The sequence below is a fragment of the Schistocerca piceifrons genome, chromosome 2, assembly GCF_021461385.2.
Source record: "Schistocerca piceifrons isolate TAMUIC-IGC-003096 chromosome 2, iqSchPice1.1, whole genome shotgun sequence".
Lineage (NCBI taxonomy): Eukaryota > Metazoa > Arthropoda > Insecta > Orthoptera > Acrididae > Schistocerca > Schistocerca piceifrons.
Genome location: NC_060139.1, coordinates 965402685 through 965428215, shown reverse-complemented (window position 1 = coordinate 965428215; position 25531 = coordinate 965402685).

Genomic DNA, 25531 nt, shown 5'->3' with positions numbered 1-25531 from the left:
TAATATTCCTTTATGTGACCTCTAAGGGAAAATTGTTATGTTAGATTGGAAGAAAAATATTTACTAATGAAATTAATTACTTTAGATACCCTGTAGCCGTTATTCTTACGCAAACTATTTTTTTAGCAGTCCATCAGCATTTTGTGGCTGTCAGCATGGTCACTAGTATGTGACATATGAACAGCAGAGAATAATTACGATTCCTTTCAGTGTCTCTCTCTCTCTCTCTCTCTCTCTCTCTCTCTCTCTCTCTCTCTCTGTCGTTCTCTCGCACATACAAACGCCAAACATTTCATAACCCACCGTGCATGGACTCTGGGTTTCCTAGGCGCCTACAAAAGTTTTGTAGCTGCAGGGAATGGCATCTGCAGTCTCTTCCATCAATAAATAGATAATTTTTCTCATTAATAGGACTGGCGGTCATGTAGATCTGCCTAAATACTCTTTCTCTGCTCACTGGCTGTTTTCTAATTTTTCTCCTTGATATATTGTTGTTATTTTCGCTTTATATTACTGTCAAGTGATACTTTATCTTCCTCACGAAATTAGTTAAATTTTTTGTGGTACTATATGTCAAGAGAATGGTATTCATTATTTGATCGTACAAATATCGTCTTGTTGAGGCTACTTCTAAGGTAGGAGTAGGAAGTGAACTTGCGATTTAGGTTCTCTTTCATTGTTCGGCTCAAACGCACTAGTTGTTTTCGATAGCGATCTCCTGTGATTTTTTCAGTCGGTTTAGACTTCGAAAGCTTCTCTCTTCGACCACATGCTGCTCTTCGACGTCAAAATTACCGCCCTTGAAGCACTGAATCGATCCTCTGCATGTTATTCCACTAATAGATGTCTCACCATAGTTTTTATCCAGCAATTTATGAGCCTCAGCCGCAGATTACTCCATGCTAAACCATATGACGGTAGCTGGGTTCGTAAGTGGACATATTCAATCGACGGTTCTAGGCGCTTCAGTCCGGAATCGCGCTTCTGCTACGGTCGCAAGGTTCGAATCCTGCCTCGGGCATTGATGTGTGTGATGTCCTTAGGTTAGTTAGTTTAAGTAGTTCTAAGTCTAGGGGACTGATGACCTCAGATGTTTAGTCCCACAGTGCTTAGAGCCATTTGAACCATATTCAGTCGAGAATAACTTCACGATGTAATCACAAATCTACTAATTTTTGATGGCGTTATGTGTACAAGTAGCTCCGCTCATTGTATGACACTTACAACCTATCACCTGCATCACGATTTGCGAGTACTGCCATCTACTACAAAACGGCGAAGGAAACTTGTTGATCTAATAAAATCGCTTCAGTAAAAGTAAACGGCGCAACCAAAATTCGTGTATATAAAAATCGCTTGAACAAGTCTACCTAGGAATGAAATATTGTCCCTTAACGCTATAGTCAGAACGGTTAATAGACGTGTAAACGATGCATGCTGGTGGTTTTGATCAAAACACTTACGCCAGAAGCTAATACTTGGGGCAACTGACACGGCAGACGTAGGCTTCGAGTTCGTGCCGTCATGGCAAAAACATTTATTATACCTGCATACGTCATTTACGTGGAATCGCAGCCAGTATACGACATAAATGGGCCCTGCGGCGTGTCTCACAACCCGTGGCACTACAGATCCTATGAGTGCCAGCGGCTGTCTCTGGCGAGGGGCGAGTTACTATCTCACACCAATTTAATGCTTCATAGCTGCGCGTTTAAATTCAGTCTAGCACTCTATAACACTTGACGAAGTCAAGGACTGTAATGGGTACATTTTCATCCACGTACCGATCTCCCTCCTGGCCTCGGACGTATCCGAGCCGTCGCAATATATACGAGAGCTATTCGGAAAGTGAGGAACGATCGGTCGCGAAATGGAAACCAGATGTGTTGGGTAGTGTCTCTAGTATGCCCGTCGATCCCATCAAGACGCTCTTTTCAGTTGTGAGCGCACTGTGAGCGAGTAAAGATGCCGAGGACAACGATGTCTCCCGCCAAGTAGAAGGGACCGCTGAGAGGCTTAGCCTTAATGAATGCAGCCCACCTGACACAACTGCCACGCACTTCCTTCTTCATGGCAATTCTCAGCCGCACTGTGCAGGGCAGAGAAGACGCTCCTGCAGCCTTTTCGATGGAAAGTGTTCGATCACCCACAACACAGCCCTAATTGGCTCGTCCTGCGTATCGTCTCTGTTCACATGAAACGCTGGATACGAAGACAACACTTGGGCGCAGGCTACGCGCTGTAGACCAGCGTAGAGAATTATCGGAAAGCACAGGCGGCCGCCTTCTGTGACGATGGTTTTGGAAATTTGGTATAACGTTCCGACAAATGTCTATGTCGGAGCAGCGGCTATGTAGAGAAGTACCTGAGGAAGTTGTAGCTAAATGTGGAAAGAAAACAGTTTTGATTTTCGGTGTGCTTTACATTTCGCTACTGATCGTTCCTTACTTTCCGAACAACCGTCGTATGTTAGGCAAGGTAACTAGTGTGACGTCACAATTTCGTTGCGGGGCGCGTATTTCTCGCAGGCCCTGGCCAGTATAGCACTAACGTAACAGCGGGGCCTTGATTTCCTTGTATGGCAACCTCTAAAATCGGCTCGTGCTCGCTCTGTACCTGATCGTTAGGACACATCTCGTATACTTACAGTCCCATAGATACCGTTCCTGCAGGGACAGAGAAGACAAGAGTAGACCAATTCCAACGCTTTCATGGGCACTTAGGCACTCATTCTTCCAGCGACTCATACGTGAATAGGTGGGCAGACGGCCTAATAAATGATACAATGAAAACTACCCTCTGCCATGCGCTTCACACAGATTTGCAGAGTAGAGAGATGTACGGGGCGCGTTCAGTAAGTGGTTAATTTTTTTACTTGGCCAATTTCGATTGAAAAGATCGTTATTTGTTGTGTTACATCGTGGAATATTCCCATTTTAGCCCCTATAATTTCATGAAGGTCCGATAGGTGGGGGTGGATCCCTGCGTTGCATTCAAGATGGTTTCTGTAACAGATGTATGTTCCAAGCAGAGAGATGTCATCGATTATCTTTCGGCGGAAAACCAGAGCATCACAGGTATTAGTAGGGGTTTGCAGAATGGGTACAGAAACCTGGCAATGAACAAAAGCACGGTGAGTCGTTCGGCAAGGCGTTTGTCAACATCGCAACAAGGCCGCTCAAACCTGACTGATCGCCTGCGTGCTGCCCACCGCACACAGCTGACTCCTGAAAGGTGTGGACACGCTCATTTGAGGTGATCGACGGATCTCAATCAACCACCTCGCTGCACAAATGGACGTCTCTGTTGGTAGCTTTGACAAACTCGTCCACCAGCTAGGGTACACAAAGGTGTGTGTGCAGAATTCCGTAAAGAGCAACGACGGACTGTCTATTTGAAACTGCTTCCGGGTTATGAGACTAATCGCGAAAATTTTCTGTCGAACATCAAAACATGGTTCAAATGGCTCTGAGCAATATGGGACTAAACATCTGAGGTCATCAGTCCCCTAGAACTTAGTACTACTTAAACCTAACTAACCTAAGGACATCACACACATACCAAGCCCGAGCCAGGATTCGAACCTGCGACCGTAGCGGTCGCGCGGTTCCAGACTGAAGCGCCTAGAACAGCTCGGCCACAGCGGCCGGCTGTCGAACATCGCCACAGGTGATGAAACATGGGTTTTTTGCTTCGAACTGGAAATAAAATGGCAATCCATATAGTATTGTATTCTATTGTAATGTATGTTAACCGGGGATCTAGAAACGATGGAGTGGCTCCGTTCCCGCCATAGCCGCAGTGGTCCACAACCCCACGACGACTACCGCAGTCCACTTCACCCATCCGCCGCCCCACACCGAACCCAGGGTTTCTGTGCGGTTCGCGGCCCCCGGTGGACCCCCCCCCCCCCCCCTAGGTAACGTCTCACACCAGACGAGTGTAACCTCTATGTTTGCGTGGGAGAGCAATGGTGGTGTACGAGTACGTGGAGAACTTGTTTGAGCAGCAACCGCCGACATAGTGTAACTGAGGCGAAATAAGGGGAACCAGTCCGCATTCGCCGAGGCAGATCGCCTAAAAACCATCGACAGAGCGGCCATTTCACCGGACCTCGACACAAATCCGCCGGGGTGGATTCGTGCCGGGGACCAGGAGCTCCTTCCCGCCTGGAAGGCCGTGCGTTAGACCGCACGGCCAACCGGGCGGGCACCCATATGGTAGTGCCATACCACCAGTCCTCCGAAGAAAAAGCTGAAAGCCACACCCTCAGCTGGTAAAATCATGGCGACGGTGTTCTGAAACTCTGAAGCCGTTATTCTCTTTGCTGTCCTCCCTCGTGCGACGACCAATTCTGAAGTGTGTGACTTCAGCGCTTTCGTCGCCACAAAATGCAAACCAATTTCCCCTTCTCTATCAGAACGCAAGGCCTCACACAAGTCAGCACCCTCGAGAGCAGCTCACGAAACTTCTTTGGACCATTCGTTCTCATCCACCGTACAGTCCGGATCTCGCACCTTCCTCCTTCTATCTGCTTGGCCCAAGAAGTATGCACACGACAGGCAGCAGTACGTGAATGATAGGGAGGTTATTGACGCAGTAAGATATTGGCTCTGACGTCAGCCGGTAGAGTGGTACTATGGGGGCAGCAGGCCACTGCAAGGTAACGTAAGGCCGTCGTACTGAACGCAGATTAAGTTGGAAAATAGGGTTTTTTTTTAACCAGAAGAGTGGGGAATAATATGGTGTATTAAAATCCCGAATAAAACGAACCTGCTTTTAGAAAAGAAGGTGTTGCATTACTTATTGAGCGACCCTCGTAGAGGCGCAGACTTAAGCCATCGGCACACGGACCGAGCTGTCGAACGTTAACGCTGAGCGTGCCAAGTTCAACGTGCTGCTGAACGCTCAGGAACGATGCGACTTGTGCGTACGGTACATGGGCCCCAACGTGGTATACGCGATCGCAACGCACTCCAACGGCAGTTGAGGGATGTTCCTACTTCGTAAATCACACCGTTTACTCAATGGGCGTGCGTAAAACTCCCACGTTAGCTCTATTAAAACGCCCATTTCCTCCATCGTCTACGAAAAAGAAAGTACCATGTCCAATCAATAAGGACACAGACTTATAGAAGTTCCATTACAAACAGTGAGGTACAAATTTGGAATATTTCTCCTCATAAGATAAACATTAATCATTCCCACATTTTAGTAAAACCCCAAGATTAGTCTTATTTGATCACTGTTCCTACCCAGTAGCAGAATCTTTGCAGCATGTGAATTACGAAGCGTAAAAGAAAAAGGGGCAAAATATCTTTATACAAGTAGCGGAAGCTATCCTGTTGATTAAGCCAATCGAACAAAGTCAACCCTCAATAAAAAGTGAACTTATATTTCCATAACATCAAATATTATAGCATATACTTATATGAAACTAATAATAAAGTATCAGAACCTAAAAAAACGCGAATGTTAGGGAAAAAAATGGAAGTGTTTAGACGCGAACCATCACCCCAACGAAAACTCATGAGTAGACAGAGACGCTGCTCATTACGCTTTTCTTATTTTTAATCTCATTTTGTTCGCTCGTGTTCGTTGTATCTGCTCAGGGCGGACGTCGTAAGACATCCGTTTAAGTTCGTTGTTGATCGATTAACTCAATTTTTTTATTACAGAGGGTAGCTAACCCTCTTTTTTTTTTCGATCGTTGTGTTTGGTCGTTGCGGACGTCGCAAGACATCCTGTTCGAGCTCGGTGGTTGATCCTTCCACTCAGTTTTTTATTACAGAGGCCAACCGGCTCTCTGACCGAACAGGCTGAGCTACCGTGCCGGCAAATATAAACTTTCGTAAGTAGCTTTCTACGTAACCAAACTCGTTGGTTCAAATGGTTCAAATGGCTCTATGGGACTTCTATGATCATCAGTCCCCTAGAACTTGGAACTACTTAAACCTAACTAACCTAAGGACATCACACAACACCCAGTCATCATGAGACAGAGAAAATCCCTGACCCCGCCGGGAATCGAACAATGGAACCCGGGCGCGGGAAGCGAGAACGCTACCGCACGACCACGAGCTGCCGACAACCTCTGACCGAACACGCTGAACTACCGTGCCGGCTACGCTAAACCAGCACGTATCTTATACGTGATAAAATTGCATTACGAGTTGCTAAAAACGTTAATTGTAGATAATTATGTTACTAATTGAAATTTAATTCTAGCAAATTGTGCCAAGAACAATGCGTTTAGGGTGAATCTTCAGTGTGTCGCTGCCTTCAAATAGCCTACTCTCATAATACGCAAGTTGCTATAATTCTTTTGCCACGAACATGATGTTTCTCATTATTTTATTGGTACGAATCACACAACTAACAACGGGTTTTCTAGTGATTCTCAATTTACTGGTGCTCAGAAACGGCGTATATACATATAGGTTTGAAATGAATGCCAATATGGCGTCTCACAACTTTTTACTGAAGGTGGATGGTGTGCGTGTAACGTAGGTGGCGTTGTGCCATCTCATTGGTCAACGCTCAGACGCACGCTCACAAGGGAACCTCCCCATCGCACCCCCCCCCACCCTCCCCCACCCCATCTGATTTACTTATAAGTTGGCACAATGGATAGGCCTTGAAAAACTGAACACAGATCAATCGAGAAAACAGGAAGAAGTTGTGTGGAACTGTGAAAAAAATAAGCAAAATATACCAACTGAGTATTCCATGAACAAGATAGACTACATCAAGGATAGTGTAAGCTCAAGAGCGTCGTGGTCCCGTGGTTACCGTGAGCAGCTGCGAAACGAGAGGTCCTTGGTTCAAGTTTTCCCTCGAGTGAAAAGTTTACTTTCTTTATTTTCGCAAAGTTATGAACTATCCGTTCGTTCATTGACATCTCTGTTCACTGTAATAAGTTTAGTGTCTGTGTTTTGCGACCGCAACGCAAAAGTGTGCGATTAATAGACGAAAGGCCGTGCCTCTCCAATGTGAATCGAAAACATTTGATCGCAAGGTCATAGGTCAACCGATTCCTCCACAGGAAAACACGTCTGATATATTCTATAAGACACTGGTGACGGCATGTGCGTCACATGATCGGAATACGTTGTCGACCCACATAACTTGTACACTTGGCGAATGGGTAAAAAGATTCTTCTACCTTGCCCGATTTAGGTTTTCTTGTGGATATGATAATCACACCCAAAAAAAGTGATGAAAACATAAGAGTTTGTCACATAAACTGCAACAAATGAATGCAACAGTTTCACAGTCGCACAGTTTTCCCTGTGCTCTGTCAAAACATATGTTTTTAACGTTTTCAAATTTTTCCGGGTGTCGACCGTCAAATCTTGCATATGTCCAAGCAAATCTGAACATGTACTGGAATTTTGGAGAGCGAAGTTGATTATGTGTGAGTGCCTGAACTTTGATAATTGTCTGAAAATAAAAAATTGAACTTTTCGCTCGAGGGAAGACTTGAAGCTTTTTTTTTTTGTAACCATACATATTTATTTAAATATATTAACAACGATACATTTAAAAAAAGACATTTTATTCTATTAACCTGTTATATTCCTAGTATTGGTTAATATTACTGTCATTTTATATGTTTTCGTTTTTATATTTTCCTTTTTCGGTTTTCCCTTATTGTTGTTCCTTAAACCCTTTTAAATGGCCATTTGTCGTCTTTTTCTTTGTTGGGGGGGGGGGGGGGGGGGGTAGACATTGCAGGACAGGCATAACAGTTTATATGTGGCATCGATGCATTGATTTTGAGTTCATGTTTCTGTATGTGATGCACTTGTGATGCCACAGGCACATTGTGTATTCTGGTTTGATCTCTTCCTCTAGTTTACACTGTTAAGTGGGACAGTATGAGGGAAACGTCACCATGATAGATGGAGCAGAACTGGAAGAAACTTTTTTACATATACTACAGAATATACCTAAATTGAAGAAGAGAGAAAATTTTGTCATATTACATAAGAGAAGCAGAAAGGAGAGTGTGAGTAAACAATAGAATTTTATAGGGACAAAGTAAAGGAAATCATTAGAAATAATAATAATAATAATAATGAGTAGTTGGCACTTTCCACTAAGTAATGCTTGTTTCCTAGTCAGTATAGCACAAATAATGGAAAAAAAGTTAATTAAAAAAAACTGGTAGTACTACTGTGCATACTTTTGACACTGTTTTGACTGCGAGCATGACAGATGTTTGGTGAGAAGCTCTTTGTATCACTGATTTCACTAAGAAGAAACACTTTATACTACTATACTTCACTATTTGATGCGAGGGGAGAAAGCACTTTATCTTTTGTGTTGCACTTATCACTATCACCAAGGAACCCTCGTTCCGCAGGTGCTCACGCTAACCACGGGACCACGGCGCTGCTGAGCTCTGTGTATCCTTGATGTTGCCTATCTTGCGCATGGACTACTCAGTTTGTATATTTTGCTTATTTTTTTCATAGTTCCACACAACTTCTTCCTGTTCTCTCGATTGATCTGTGTTCAGTTTTTTAAGGCCTATCCACTGTGCCAACTTATAACTAAATCTGAGAGGGGTGCAATGGGGAGGTTCCCTTGTCAGAATATCTGACATGTCAGATATTGCTCTGCACGTTCGGAAAGACTCCCGAACGTGCTATTCCACGCTATGACGTCAGAAACTCGGCACGCTCAACGCTCGGATGCACGGTCCGTGTGCCGACGGCTTTAGCTTGTGCACCACCTCCACGTCGCTCGGCGGTGCGGCCACTCGTGGGTGCAGCGCGGGCGGAGGCCTCTCGAAGGCACCTGGCGCAGGGTGCCCGCGCGCGGCCCACGGGCCACTTGCAGCGCGCCGGCCGGCGGCAAGGTCAGCCCGGACCGTGACGGCGCGTCCGCAGTTGCAGGTCGAGAGGCCGGCCATTGTTCTGCAAAATTGAATGCCCTCTCCGCTCCCCGGCCACCATTGTGAGCGGCGCGCCGACACCCCGCAGCACCGCCGCCATTGTACAGCACCGGCTCATCCCCGAGATCCGCCAACGCCCCCGCTGCTCGCCTCGCACCCGGCGGAGAAACCGGCCCGGGCTGAGGTTAAGCCGTCGGCACACGGACGGTGCCTTCGGAAATCAACGTCGAGCGAGCCGAGCTCAACGTGCTGCGGAACGCCCAGAAACTTGTGCAGGATACGGTAGGCGATGCGCAGTGACCAGTTTTCGTCCAAAACACTGGGCGAGTCCATTCGTTTGTCCGGAAGGGGAGGCCGTCAGTGTTTTTCGGTCGGTCGGCTATGACCTGCAATCTTTCTCAAACGATTTTACAGAAACTATTAGCTAAAAAGAATAATTTTCGCGTTGTTGTTGTTGTGGTCTTCAGTCCTGACACTGGTTTGATGCAGCTCTCCATGCTACCCTATCCTGTGCAAGCTTCTTAATCTCCCAGTACTTACTGCAACCTACATCCTTCTGAATCTGCTTAGTGTATTCATCTTTTGGTCTCCCTCTACGGTTTTTACCCTCCACGCTGCCCTCCAATGCTAAATTTGTGATCCCTTGGTGCCTCAGAACATGTCCTACCAACCGGTCCTTCTTCTTGTCAAGTTGTGCCGCAAAATCCTCTTCTCCCCAATTCTATTCAATACCTCCTCATTAGTTATGTGATCTACCCATCTAATCTTCAGCATTCTTCTGTAGCACCACACTTCGAAAGCTTCTATTCTCTTCTTGTCCAAACTATTTATTTCCAGGTCTTTTGCTGTCCCTGACAGAATTACAATGTCATCGGCGAACCTAAAAGTTTTTATTTCTTCTCCATGGATTTTAGTTCCTTATCCGAATTTTTCTTTTGTTTCCTTTACTGCTTGCTCAATATACAGATTGAATAACATCAGGGAGAGGCTACAACCCTGTCTCACTCCGTTCGCAACCACTGCCTCCCTTTGATGCCCCTCGACTTTTATAACTGCCATCTGGTTTCTGTACAAATTGTAAATAGCCTTTCGCTCCCTGTATTTTATCCCTGCCACCTGCAGAATTTGAAAGAGAGTATTCCAGTCAACATTGTCAAAAGCTTTCTCTAAGTGTAGAACTAATGTAAATTTGTGTCACATTGTTTTTAATGCAACTTTAATACACCAATGTTCTTATTGGCCCGCATCTCGTGGTCGTGCGGTAGCGTTCTCGCTTCCCACGCCCGGGTTCCCGGGTTCGATTCCCGGCGGGGTCAGGGATTTTCTCTGCCTCGTGATGGCTGGGTGCTGTGTGCTGTCCTTAGGTTAGTTAGGCTTAATTAGTTCTAAGTTCTAGGCGACTGATGACCTCAGCAGTTGAGTCGCATAGTGCTCAGAGCCATTTGTTGTTTTGTTCTTATTGACTGGACATGATACTTTCCTTTTAGCCTAATAAAATATTCATGGGTACTGAACTTTTTACTATTGTGTACTTCAGATAGAACAACGTGATTAGCGTATGGGCAAGGGTCAAATGTGCATTTTAATAGAGCTAAGTCCGCGGAAAATACCATGGCTGGAAGATGTACAGTCGGCAGGGCACGTGTGGGGAGACAAGTGCAAGTTATAGGCAGGCGCTGTAGGGGAAATGCCGAGCACTGGAGGGGAAATGCCATTTTAAACTAAAACCTGCGCTCACATTTTTTGTAAATATTAAGTGGATTCCCTCCACTCACACACTTGCATCGTGAGCATTCAAAAAGACCTCTCATCTCTGCTTTGGTTAGCATCTGAAAAGAATTCCACTGAAAATGCAGCGATTTATTTTCGCCTGGCTTATTAACCAGTTGCAAGTTTCAGAGGAGCTTCATGAGTGGCGATTTTGAGTAAAACTTACACATTTCTCTTCTTGTCATATTAAAATTTGCTTCTTTTGCCAAAACACAGCAGAGTTTACACAGTCTCACGTCACTAACATGCTTCGCAGACACAACTGCGAGAGAATTCTGAAACAGTGGTTTATTAAATTTATTAAGTGAGGCAACGAGGCAAAATATAGTCAGTAGCTTAAGGAAAAGTACATCCTCAGTAAAAATTAAACATGTAAGTCTTCATCTAATTTGTTTCAAGATCCAGAGCATTTGCCATTTCATTGATATCGATGCCTCTTAAAAATTTACATCTTTTCAGCGAAAAAGTTGGTGGAGTAACACTGTAGATAATGAAGATTTGCATAACAACCATATGACAATATACTCTCGTCTTTGTGTGCTATCACCTTTCTTCGATATCTCAAACCCTTTGTGGAATATGAGGAATGTTGTGAACATTTCACTGTGGCTGTATCGCTGGCGCGGCGCGATTGTATATGAGTGCGCTGCGTCGGATCAGTTTTCTAGAGACTGGTGACAGATCGAGACCTCCACCAAAATCTAAAGAAAAATTGAATATATTAGCTAAATTTCATATGCTACGACATGTTATGTGATGAACACCGAACGCGAAATCATAGCGACCCCTTTTTTTCAATGGAAACATTTTAGACTTTTGCGCAGTGTCGTACTTCCACGTAAATATCACAATAACTATGACCATTAACGAAATGATGGGCACATCATCATGAACTTGCATATAAAGCTATAACGAACGCAAAATGTTAGGATAGTAACTGTTCTCTAAAGAATAGATACCATCGTGCAGCTTCTCTAGAATAAATGATAATTAATTGAAACCCTCAGCTGGCGTCAGGCGTTGTTGACATACCTTGATGGGGACAGCTGAAAATGTGTGCCCCGACGGGGACTCGAACCCGGCATATCCTGCTTACATGGCAGACGCTCTATCCATCTTCTACTTTTTTTTTTTTTAAGTCTCATTTTGTTCGTTTTTGTTCCTTGTATCTGCTCGGGGTGGAAGTCGTAAGACACCCGTTTCACTTCGTCGTTGATCCATTAACTCAGTTTTTTATTACAGAGGGCGGCTAACCCCCCTCTGACCGAACACGCTGACTTTCCGTGCCGGCTCTGAGCCACCGAGACACAGATGAATAGCACGACTGCAGGGACTCATCCCTTGCGCTCTTTCCGTGAGACCCGCATTACGGGAATCGTCAACTTAAGTGGGCGCGAGTAACGAGTGGATGGGCAAAGTATCGATTAGGAAAATTACGTATCTAGGTTGTGGACAGTTGGGAATAAGGGTCTCACGAGAAGCGTGCAAGGGATAAGTCCCTGCAGTTGCGCTATTCATCTGTGTCTCGGTGGCTAAGATGAATAGAGCGTCTGCCACGTAAGCAAGAGATCCCGGGTTCGAGTCCCGATCGGGGCACGAATTTTCAGCTGTCCCCTTCAAGGTATGTCAACAACACCTGTCGGCAGTTGAGGGTTTCAATTAATTATCATTTACTAACGCTAAACTTAAAATCCATGGAGAAGAAATAAAAACTTTGAGGTTCGCCGATGACATTGTAATTCTGTCAGAGACAGCAAATGACTTGGAAGAGCAGTTGAACGGAATGGACAGTTTCTTGAAAGGAGGATATAGGATGAACATCAACAAAAGCAAAACGAGGATAATGGAATGTAGTCGAATTAAGTCGGGTGATGCTGAGGAAATTAGATTAGCAAATGAGACACTTAAATTAGTAAATGAGTTCAGCTATTTGGGGCCCAAAATAACTCATGATGGTCGAAGTAGACAGGATATAAAACGTAGACCGGCAATGTAAAGCAAAGCGTTTCTGAAGAAGAGAAATTTGTTACCATCGAGTACAGATTTAAATGTCAGGAAGTCGTTTCTGAAAGTATTTTTGTGGAGCGTAGCCATGTACGGAAGTGAAACATGGACGATAATTAGTTAAGACAAGAAGAGAATAAAAGCTTTCGAAATGTGGTGCTACAGAAGAATGCTGAAGATTAGATGGGTAGACCACATAACTAATGAGGAGGTATTGAATAGAATTGGAGAGAAATCTGTGGGACAACTTGACTAGAAGAAGGGATCGGTTGACAGGACATGTTCTGACGCATCAAGGGATCACCAATTTCTTGTTGGAGGGCAGCATGGAGGGTAAAAATCGGAGAGGGAGACCAAGAGATGAATACACTAAGCAGATTCAGAAGGTTGTAGTTTGCATAGGTACAGGGAGATGAAGAATCTTGCACAGGATAGAGTAGCATGGAGAGCTGCATCCACCATCCCCACCTCTCCCATTATTTGACCGGAAATGATTTACTTTGTTTTGACGTTGGCGGTATTTTGATCGTGTCTTGTCGGTGGTAACACGAAAGTTTCGAGCCGCTTTGCAACTGCTGCCAACTTATGCGGTGTACCAATAGTGGCACTGCAATAGTCATGACTTACCCAGTGAACGCCGAACGATTTATTGTTATTGTCCCATTGTTGGGCGTTACGTGAAATGGCACCGTGATACGAAGAAAGCCTGCGTTTGGAACCGGAGTGTGCGCATTACAACGAGCTGTTTCGTGACGTCGTAACTGTGACCTGAAGTTTCATGTGATTGTGTGTCTTACGAGTGATTGTTTTTGAAGTTATCTATGAAGCGATTTTTAATCATGGAGCTTCTTCTACTTCCAAGGATGCAGTTAAATAAATGTAAACCAAAGTCTAACCTCCAGTATGATGAAAGCTACTTACAGATTGGCTTTACTGTAAACGCCGGAACAAAAACCAGTGACAATCCAGTACGCTAATGCGTTATATGCTTAGAAACACTTCCTAATCAAAGCCGGGCACCTGCTTTACTAAAAAATCATCAAATTTACAAGCACTCTGAATTAGAAGGTAAACATATTTTCTCAAAGAAAATCTGCATTTTGTAAAAAAAGAACCCAAATGTATGGTAAATTTTATCAACACTGATACTAACTTCAGAAAAGCCTCATACCTCGGCACGAGGGAAAACCACATATAACTGGTGAGCCTCTCTTGCTGCCTGCGGATAGAACCATGGTCCAAGCAGTCTTGCGGCAGAAAACGGCAAAAGAAATACAAGTTCTGTTATCCAACAATACAGTAAAAAGGAGAAGTGAGGACATGTCTCGCAACATCGAAAACACATTCTAATTACAACTGCAAGAGTGCACTTATTTTGGTCTGCAAATAGACGAGAGTGCAGAGTATTCCACTCATACCATTACTCATCCCTGCAGTAGCCGTTGCTTGCCTTCCATACGCCTTTCCCCCTCCTCATCACCCTTTACCTAACGCTCCGAAACCCCTCTTCTCCCTACCACATCACAGGGTTCGTTAACAAGTGAATAATCTATAGTGCTACGCCCATATTTTTGGAAATGTCAACTGATAAACAGTGGCAAAACAAGTCTGGGAACCCCTGCTCCAGAACGCGGCCGGCCACGGCGTGATAAACTGCATGCATGTGCGATGTGCGGAGACTGTACCGGCTTTGCTAGGTCATTCTCGGAAGTACTTGGTACAGGACGTGACGTTTCATGCAGTGGTGCGCTAGCCAATGCGTCACTGTATCTTCCGGCATATGGTACGGTATTTTTCTAAGTGCCAGCGCTGTGTATTACTCCCAATTTGCTTGTGGTTTAAAGGAAATGTGAAAGAACAGTGGTTGTTGCAGTGGCACATACACTCTATGGACAGCTAGCGACGTATTGTCACCGTCCTTTAAATATGAGTGGGAATTACTGCACACTTTCGAAGAGAAGGACGTAAATTCTCAGTGTCTATTATGCAGCCACATAATCACCGGGTATCGGATGTTTATTATAGAAAGGCATGACACCACAATGCCCAAGAAATTTAAAGATTTCGTTGTTGATGAAAGACAAAACAAGCTGGCGGAATTACGCGAGCCGATTTCCATGAGAGTAACCCATGAGAATCGTGGTGTTTGTGTTGTATGTGCGAGGGTTGAAACTTTAATAGTGGCAACTATTTATTTAGAGCTCGTACAAAATAGATACGTGTTCCAATATTTCACTGATCTTCAAAGTAGTCACCAGCATTGTGCATAACCCGTTGCCAGCGATGTGGAAGTCGTAGGATACACTTAGCAGCGCCATTTGTGTTGACAGTTCGAGCGGCGCGGTCCATTGTCCGACGAATTTGTAGAACTTCTGAAGCAAGTGCCGTGAAGTGTTTCCTTCAGTTTAGAAATCGAGTTGAACTCGCGAGTGCAGTAGGTGGTATAGCACTTAGCAACCCCAACAGTCAAACAAATCAGTAACAGCTTCCCTTTACGTGCTTGAGCATTGCTCTGCAAAATGATCGTCAGGTCCTGCAGAAAGTGTCTTCTAAGCTGGTCGTGGGTTGTGTTCCAAAAATGAACTGCATAGAGACGGATGTGATGACACTTCCTGCAGGACAATGCTCAAGCGCGTACAGAGCAAACTGTGACTGATTGGTTTGACTGATGGGGCTGCTAAGTGCTATACCACCTACTGCACTCCCCTGACTTAAGCCCTCTTGAGTTCAACTCGATTTTTAAACTGAAGGAAACACTTCACTGCATTCGCTTCAGAAGTGCTTCAAATTCGTCGAGCAATAGAACGCGCCGCTCGAACTGTCAACACAACTGACACTGCTAAGAGTATCCTACGACTTCCACATCGTTGGCAACGGGTTATACACAATGCTGGTGACTACTTTGATGGTCAGTAAAACCTTGAAACACGTATCTGTTTTGTACGAGCTGTAAATAAATAGTTGCCACTATTAAAGTTCCAACCCTCGTATTTACTTCTCCGTATAGTATTTACTTGATGAAATATAATTGGTTTTCCATTTTCTTTTGTTTCTTCTTTTTAGCAGACAACCAACTATACCTGCCTGCCACTGAAAACAAGTTACAAAGTATCCTTCAGAATCAACCTTTGAGCAATGCCGAGTTCATTAAAGAGTGCTTTGTTCCTTCAGCGAAACCAGTGACGCCATAGGAGGTACAAGAGTTTTCTGAAATTAGTCTTTCGCGACAAACAGTAACTCGTCGCGTAGCTGTCATAATTAACAATGACAGCGAGTTCACTGCATTCTTGTGAAGAATCGATCGGCACTTCGAACACAGCGCAACTTGGGATTCAATTTCTTGGAATGGACAGCAATTTGCACGTGAAGACGAAGTGACAATGAAGGAACACACAGAGAGGTATCTGCTTGCTGAACACTGTTGGTGAGGCAATTAAAGCCGCTGGCCTGAAGCGCAACGTACTGGTCTTAGTTAACACCGACGAACCCCCAGCGATGCGAAGGGCACAAACTGAGCTAGTAGCATTGTTGTACAAAAATTTGCAACGATCAACAGACATTTTGTGCGAAATTCATTGTTTAGCACATAAACAAGCGCTTTGTGCTAAAATTGCAGATATGGAGCACGTCATGAAACTGGTGGTCCGAATGGTAAACTGTCTAAAAAAAGTCACTTAGGTTATTACTTCGGAACTGCACCAACAGTACGGAGATGTGGTTTACTACCGCGGAATACGTTGATTAAGTTAATTGGCATGCCTGGAACGAAGATCTATTATTCCTCAACATATGAAAGAAAAGGAAAAACAGGAATCAACTATAGAAGATCCGGAGTGGATTACAGACCCCAGATTTTTAGTTGACTTGAGTGGACAGCTGAACACCCTCAGTAAAACGATGCTAGGTGAGAAGCAGTTAATATCTGATTTAATGGCAAAGGTGGATGCATTTAAACTGAAAATCACTTTCTGTGAAGGCCAACCCTTGAAAGAGAACACCATCTATTTACCAATGCTCTCTGGTATTAAGAAAATACGCATTTTGAACAATTCATTTCGCTGTTGAAGAAATGCAGGAACAGTTTTAAAATTGTTTTCAGGGCGCTGCAAACCTCGCGTCTGTCTTTGAGATGTTATCAAGACAATTTGCTGTATCTGTTCAAAGCGCCCCACATTCATTTGCAGACAAAAGAGATCGATCTGTAGTACAATCCCCTATTAAAAGATTAATCCTGATACTTAAAACTGTCCAGGAGTTCTACGAAGGTTTCCTTCGGGAAGAGTTTCCACGTTCTTATAATAAGGCTGCAAAAGTGATACTTAGATCAACTTACGTGTGTGTGAAAGACTTTTTTTCGATGATGAAACTAAATACGTCATGACTGCATGGCAGACTGAGTGACGAGAATGTGGTAAACTGCCTGCGCATTGCAGTGTGCCCACACTTTGTACCAGATAACTTTATTACGCCTCACACGAGCTAGTAGTAAATAAATAACGATGAAAAGCCTGTTTTATTACTGATATATTTTGTTGAGAACTGTAGCCAGGACACAGTCGCTGGAGAAGTGCTCGGTAAAAATACCTTTTCCTTTTACATGTTGCCATTCCTAACGGTTTGCTATAGCGACTATTTGTTTTTGTCTCTTTATCTGTATCTCAGCTATTTGTAAGGATTTTACGTGAAACAATGTGGCTTGCACAATATTATTGCAGTAGCAAACGCGACGTTATTTCAGTCTTTCTTTTTTCGTAGCTGTATGTCCTTATACCAATAGTCAGTATAATACCTCTCTCCACGGCACATAGCTTAAGTTTTTCGGATTTCTTAATACTGCACAATATGCAAACAAACCGCATGCAAGCAGGTCAGTGCTCTGCGGCGCGTTTACATATCCCCCATCACAGAGGAATGGTGAGGGAAGAATGCAGTGAGATGAGAGAGAGCGGAAAGTGTGCCGAAGCACCGCACGCATGCCGAGTTTCTGGCCCTTCCTGCTCTAGACGTTACAGCTATGCAGATAAGTTGCCTGTCATCTCGACTGCTAGTGATACGAGGCCGTTGGGATCCAGCACGGAGCCCACCGATTCCATATTCTGCTAACAGTCATTGGATCTTAGTTTGCAAACAAGCTCATTCTCTGACTTACAGTACACTGGACGAGCCTGCATGGCCGAGTGAAAGATACGCCTGTTTTCACAAGTGCTGTTTGTATGCGGAGGAGGAGGGGGGGGGGAGTTGAGGTCCTGCATAGTTTGACCTCTTGAACCCATAGATTCCATATTCACCTGACATTAGATACTGACCAAGATAGGCTGCAGTATCACGGAATGGTAATCAGCAGTCTCGGTACACCATGGGCCGGCAGATGTCGGGAATTCCAACATGTTGTGGTAGATGTATCTCCGTGTACACCAGACATAACACTATCTTCTCACAAACAACCAATAGTCAACCATGACCTCTGACTATTTCATTGTATACAGAATGTGCAAGGGCGCACTGAGAAGTGAGGCCTCCAAATTTTTATCAGTATACTCTCAAAGCTCTGTAAATAAAATAAGTATTATTAATAATCTACATTATTATTCTTCATGTCTGTGTACGAGAGTTGGAATTTTAATAGTGGCAACTATTTATTTACAGCTCGTACAAAATAGATACGTGTTTCAATGTTTCACTGATCTTCAAAGTAGTCACCAGTATTGTGTATAATCCGTTGCCAACGATGTGGAAGTCGTAGGATACTCTTAGCAGTGCTAGTTGTATTGACAGTCCGAGCGGCGCGGTGCAGGGCAAGCTGTTACTAATTTGTTTGACTGATACCACCTACTGCACTCCCCTGGATTAAGCCCTCGTGAGTTCAACTCGATTTCTAAACTGAAGGAAACACTTCACCGCATTCGCTTTAGAACTGCTATAAATTCGTCCGGAAATATACCACGCCGCTCGAACTGTCAACACAACTGACACTGCTAAGAGTATCCTACGACTTCCACATCGCTGGGAACGGGTTATACACAATGTTGGTGACTACTTTGAAGGTCAGTAAAACATTGAAATACGTATCTATTTTGTACGAGCTGTAAATAAATACATATTTGCCACTATTAAAGTTCCAACCATCGTATTTACTTCCCCATATAGTTACCCTGCCGACTAACACATCTGTCCCACTGAGAGACTAGTTTGTCGATACTAGCACTGTAGAATGTTTGACTTTGTTAACGGAGCCACAACCTCAGCTCTGTTTGTACTGCTTCATCACTGTCAAAGTGAAGCCCTCTAAGGTATTCTTTACTTTTGGAAACAGCTGAAACTCCGATGGGGCCAAGTCGGGATGATCGACGAGTGTAAACCTAAGGCGTCGGAGACCTGTAGATGACGCAGCGCTCGTATGGCATTGCCATGCTGAAGTAAATGTTCAAATGTGTGTGAACTCTTATGGGACTTAACTGCTAAGGTCATCAGTCCCTAAGCTTACACACTATTTAACTTAAATTATCCTAAGGACAAACACACACACCCATGCCCGAGGGAGGACTCGAACCTCCGCCGGGATCAGCCGCACAGTCCAGGACTGCAGCGTCATGCTGAAGTAGAGGGTGCTCCATGTGTGGACGAATTAGAATTCGAGCTTTCAGTTTTCTAATAATGTCGCAGTGCCTTTAAGAATTTATGATGGTGCGTTTATGCCTGAATTCCAAATGCACCACACCTTTAAAATCCCAGAACGTTATGAGCGTGACTTTGCTGCTGATGGCACGGTATTGAACTTGTGTGGTAGTGGAACTCGATTGATACTCTCTTGCTCTCTGGGTCAAAACAACGGTGAACCTAGCTTTCATCACCTGTCACAATTCTGTTTGGGAATGCTTTCCCCTCACACCCAAAAAGCCAAAGATGTTGTTGAAGTCCAATCTCTTCCGTTTCAGGCCCGGTTTCTAGGAACCCATAGCGCACACTGTTTTCTGTACCGCTTTTCTGCAATGATGACCTGTACGCGCCGTCCTGATATGCCACATTTACCTGAGACACGTGTTTGTGTTACCTGACGATTTTCTCTGATGAGTTCATCAGCCCGATTCCGTCGAGTCTCGTAGATTGCCATATGTCGTCGTCCACTTCGAGCTCTGTCACACATGTTGAGGTTAGCACCACCGTTTCATTCATTACGAGTGCGAATAACCCAATGTCGCACTGTACTGATGTCGATACAATCATCACAGTACACAGCTTTCTTTTTTCTATGGATATCAACTGAAGGCAGCACGTTTCATGCGGTTACAAACTCGATTACAGCGTGCTGTTTCTCACGCATCGACGTAGTTACTTTACACAGAGTCATCTTATACGCCACAGTTCGGGACCTTTATGAGCAGAGATTAGCAACTTGCGTCAGCGAAGCAAGAATGTCGATCGTTTAATATGCATGTAGTACCTAAACCGATATTGAGAAGAGAATTAAAAAAATCCGTAGTCAATACTCTCGGTACGCCTTCGTTTATTGCGTTGCTCTTACCAACCCAGACAGCGGAGAGAGAAAGTCGACAGAGCATGAGGTTTGACGTAAGATATACAGGGGGGTCGGAAAATCTCGTTACAGACTTCCAGGACTTGTAGAGGGGAGTGAGTACATCGTATTTTGAATAGGAACCCATGTCCGGAAACGTCATCCAACGAGACTACAGAGCGTCAGAGTTATAGCCGTGGGCGTCTGTAACTGTACGTATACACTGGGTTATTCCGTGATGATGTTACAGACTTTCTAGGGTGATGGAGAACAACAAATGTATTTATTTGAAGTAAGGATCCCTCTACCGGAAACGAATGAGTTGAAAGTTATAAACGAAAACCGTTCTGATACCTCTGACAGTTGAATACACGTACCGGTTCTTGTGTTGCGAAGAGTGCAGGGCTGGTAACTTTCTGTGATGTTAGTGTGGACAAAAACGAGAAAAAATGTCCGATGAACGTGGGCTCTAAATTGCATACCTGAGGAGCTATGACCATTCGTTCATCTTCGCTAATGTGAAACACATCGGCTCTACTGAGCAAGTGTTCATAGCTGTTAAGATACACACTGTCAGTCGTATCAGAACGGTTTTCGTTTATAGCTTTCGACTTGTTCGTTTCCGGTACAGGGATCCTTACTTAAAATTAATACATTTATCGTTCTCCATCATCCTAGAAAGTCTGTAACATCATCACGGAATCACACCGTGTATACGTTCATTTACAGACACCCTCGCCTATAACTCTGACGCTCTGTAGTCTCGTTGGATAACGTTTCCGGACGTGGGTTCCTATTCAAAATACGATGTACTCTCTCCCCTCTACCAGTCATAGAAGGCTGTAACGGGAATTTCCGACCACACTGTGTTTTGATGGCATTGCCATTTTAATGGCTGGTTGTGTGATTTCTTGCGTGCTCCATCGGCAAATCATGTACTAAACACGTTAACTGATTGTTTTGTCACTGCTTGGTACAAAAACTTCATAATTATAAATACGTTAGGACATATACAACCTTGTGCCCTACATTTATAACCAGATTTAATAAACCGTACCGTGATACCTACAGGATAAACGTAACTTCCACTTCTGCTCTTCAAAACCACGGTTGTGGCTTAACGAAGCTGTAGAGTGTTCATTAGAAGCCGTAATTAATATTTTTTCTCTGAAGACCTGTGCGACTGTTCCAGAACAATGACAAAGAAACAAATTAGTTCATGAGCCTCTAAACGTGTACTCGGGAAACGAGGATATTTTCTTGCGGAAGAAGCATTGGACTGTTTCGTGGCAGTGTTCCCATAAAGTTCTGAGATGGTGATGCCTGGGTGCCTGACGTTTCACTTACGTGCAATTAAAGCCGTCCTGTCCTCTCGCGCTTCAAAGAGAACGCCAGAGTGCTTCGTGTGTTACGAGACACCGAGTGCTTTGTAGCAAACCGGGCAGCTACTTGTCTCCCACACGGCTACCGCCTAGTGTAGTGTGTTCCAAATCCTGCTACCGGAGTAGCGTAATTCCAGCAATTGCCTTGTTCTTGTTTCACGCCTTCTCCTCACTTCACAAGTGGAAAATCTAGACGATTTAACACTTCCTTAACGAAACATTCATCACCATGGGCAGTTTTGTCTACTATGTCTTTGCGTTTTCTTCTAAGATACCTTATCACAATTGATTCTGTACGGCTGTAGGCAGTTGCGTTATACTGAAAACTTTTTCTTCGCCGTAGCTACCTAAGGTAAATAGGAGCATCCTCAGGGATCTCATGCTGGATTAGGTATTTGTTGGGATTTATTCTGTACCAGTGCATTGTACAACTTTTGATTATCGATAGCAGTACGACGCATGGGAAAGAAAAAGGTTGAAAATCTTTCCACGGTGAGAAAGTTATGACCCTGCCAATCAGTTCGATGTGACTTTACAAGAAAAACAAGGAGAATACGAGATATATGGGAAATTAAACATACCAAGACTAAGTGTAAACGAGGTAAAAAAAGTGAAACCAAACAGGTCTCATAGGCAAATAGAAATAGATAGCTTTTCTTTATTAGGTGAAATATTTCTTCAGGCTGAACTTTATTGATATTAATTACTCATACAACATGCATGATCGATTTTGGAATACACACTCCATTATCAGATGTGTCTAGAAAATCAATCACTTCTATAGCGATTCACTGGAATACATTCATACATGGATAGCCAATTATCAATGGAATCTCATTGTAGCACAAATCACAAAATAAAAACACGTAAATCTGTGAAATTTTCTTACGTGGTAAAGTGGTATGACAGGACATTTGTGGTCATAGGCTATCTATAAATACATGTATTCCATCGAATCGATGTACTTGTGATTGGTTTCGCAGATACATGTCATAATGTGGTACGTCTTCCAAAATGATGATATATTTTTGGTGAATAATCAGCATGAGTAAAGTGTAGCTTGAAGGAGTCTGTAGCCTTTCGCCTAATAAAGTAGTAATCATATAGAGTTGTCGAAACCATACTTGCACTGCTGCCTCCACAGTTGCACGGACTACCGTAGTACATCTAACCTCCCTGGTAAAAATTCTAAATCATGCCTCAGCCTATTGCTATTCACCTAATAAACTAGTATTAGTATTGTGGAGGCTCTCCATTATTGGAATATTATTTCACCAACGAGTAAAATGAGGTTAATTAAACCCATATAGCTCACTGCTAAGGTGCTACCTCGGTTCTAATCCTGGCACTGGAACGAATTTTAATTCTTTTCTTCACCCTATATCATTATCGTAGATAATAAAATGCACTGCGCTTTAGCGTCTCCACTATCATAAAAGATGATAGAGGAAGACCTGTATCACAAAATGGCTAAATGCTCACCCTGTTCCCTACGCAGGTTGCCTGTCTAACAGCTTGCAGGGGAAGCAAAAATTACATAGTGTTTCACTTTTAATATTGACCGAGAATAAATATATACAATGCTGTCATAATCTACTCAATAAAATGTATAATCCAACATTAAAATTTTGAGTCAATAAGGCACTTATTCAAGTTAGATATACATCTCCTTGCCGCACAACTCGCAGTGTGAATTACCGAGACTACACTCACCCATTAGTTCACAATGAGAACACTTAGCGACTTCCAGCAAACTTTATATGTGATATGAAACATGTTGAACATTTTTTCTCGCATGCATCCCCTGCAAAATAATGAGTGGAAAATAGTATATCACTTACTACACTGCCTCTGTTCACTTCAGCATCAGGTACGACATTGCATTTCATTACTTTGTTGTTGTAACATAGTAATTAGACTTTTTAAGGAATCTGGAGGTGGGAGCTACTGCTTTTAAAATCTGGCTGATAACGACGAACTCAAAACCTACAGAGCTAGAACACATAACATGAGAAACAACAACAACGAAACCACTCAGAAGCAGGTACAAGGTAAAAAAACCTAGAGCTGTCTTATTCTTATAAACGAAATCTTTTGACGCCGTGTTCTTAGTAGATGGATAGCCTGATACCACTTTTCATCGAGTTCACACGATCTTAAATTATTGTTCAGAAACTCGGTTTTTCATTACTTTCATCATGGTTTGCTATTCCATTACACATCTCATGAATTATGAAAAAATTTTAGCATGATTTACATAAAAAAATAAGTTGACCCAAATAGGTAATCCTTCTGATGTTTATCACAGTCAATTTAAATAAACACAATGATATTGTATGAAATAAAAATACTTTTGACTGTAACAAACAATTATATGAAATCAGAGTTTCATTAATGGTGTCAAAGAAACAGAGTATATTTATTTTTCTGAGAGTACTTGAATACATATCTCTGAATTGTGAAAACTTTGAAGTTTTCATTCACTTCATTTCTGTGAGTAGTTAGCTCGAGGTTGGTTCTGAAAAGAAACGGAGATCGTACATATTGCTCCGAAATCGTTAATTATCTATCATCTTAAGATTGTGAAATCAAGGGCCAGTTTACGTGGAATTCTATTTGCAAGTGATGTCAAATATTACTGGCGCTAAAGCAAAAAATTCATAACATATTGGCGATAAGACCCAGACCAACTAATTTCAGTTCTTGAAGAAATTAACTCTGCACCTGGACGACTCCAGCCACTCCAAAAGATAAGTACTTTCAAACTTATAATAGCCACACCACATTACTGTTATTACCAATGTTTCAAAATACTGATGATTCACTAAAATTTACATTGTGATATTGTTTAATTATCGCTTCGTCATCCACTGTGTGCCGTTACAAAGAGAATTAGGCTTCTCATAACGAAAGATTGAAAAAATAGTTCAGGTTAATACGCAAGAACGAGAAATCAGAAATTCCGTTATTAGAGTTATTTTTTTAGACGTAACATACATTTAACACTTCAATTGCCGGCCGTATGAACGCCAGCTATTTTATATCTGTTTAGAAACTCCATGTCCGTCCAAACACAATGAAGACCAATCCAGTGCGTCAGCATTGTACATGATTTCGTATTTAAAGGCGGTGGAAATATATAAAGGGCAGTAAAATGAAAACGAGGTGGGAAAAAGTAAGTAAATTGTTTATTATTTGAAAGGCAATCGCCATAACCGTTAATACATTTATCACACTGTGAGGCAAGATGATCAGTGTCTTCGCGGAAAAAATGTTGTGATTCCCTACAGCAGCGTAACTACTTAGCACACCTCTTTTTCCGCGAAATACCGAAGTATACAATACAACACAAAGCAAAGTTATGACTCTTATGATATATTATTAATATAAGATTGTTTTCCGTGATTGTTCAAAAAGATAAAATTAATATAAAAATGTTTATTTTTATGAAATATTAATTGTTTACATCTCTTTGGAAGAAACTTCGATTATATCGATAGTATATGCACATCTTTGTGTGTGAAAGTTTGTATGCCGCTGGAATAATCAACAGGTAGATACAGTCTGTCTGCAAACAATGGTGAAATGATGTGGAAGTTAGCGTGAGATATTGAACTGTAAATCCGATTGCTTTTCTTCGGAACAATTCTGGTTAGTGTTTATTTTTGATATGAAGAAAGGACAGTAGCTGATGAAGAAGCAAATGAAAGCAATATCCGAACTGTTTTCTCAACCGTAATCATACTTATCAAAAAAGAACAATTTTCCTTTCAGCGAGCTACAATACTCTACGAGCAATAAATTCATGAACGAGCAGTGAGAGTTATTGAGCACTTACCATACTTGCCCAATAATTAACTATATACTTAGAGATAAAAGTTAAATATGTACAACAGCTTGGATCTTCATTTTTGTCCATTGTTTATACGATGATAGGGAGGAAGGTGTCTCACTATGGAA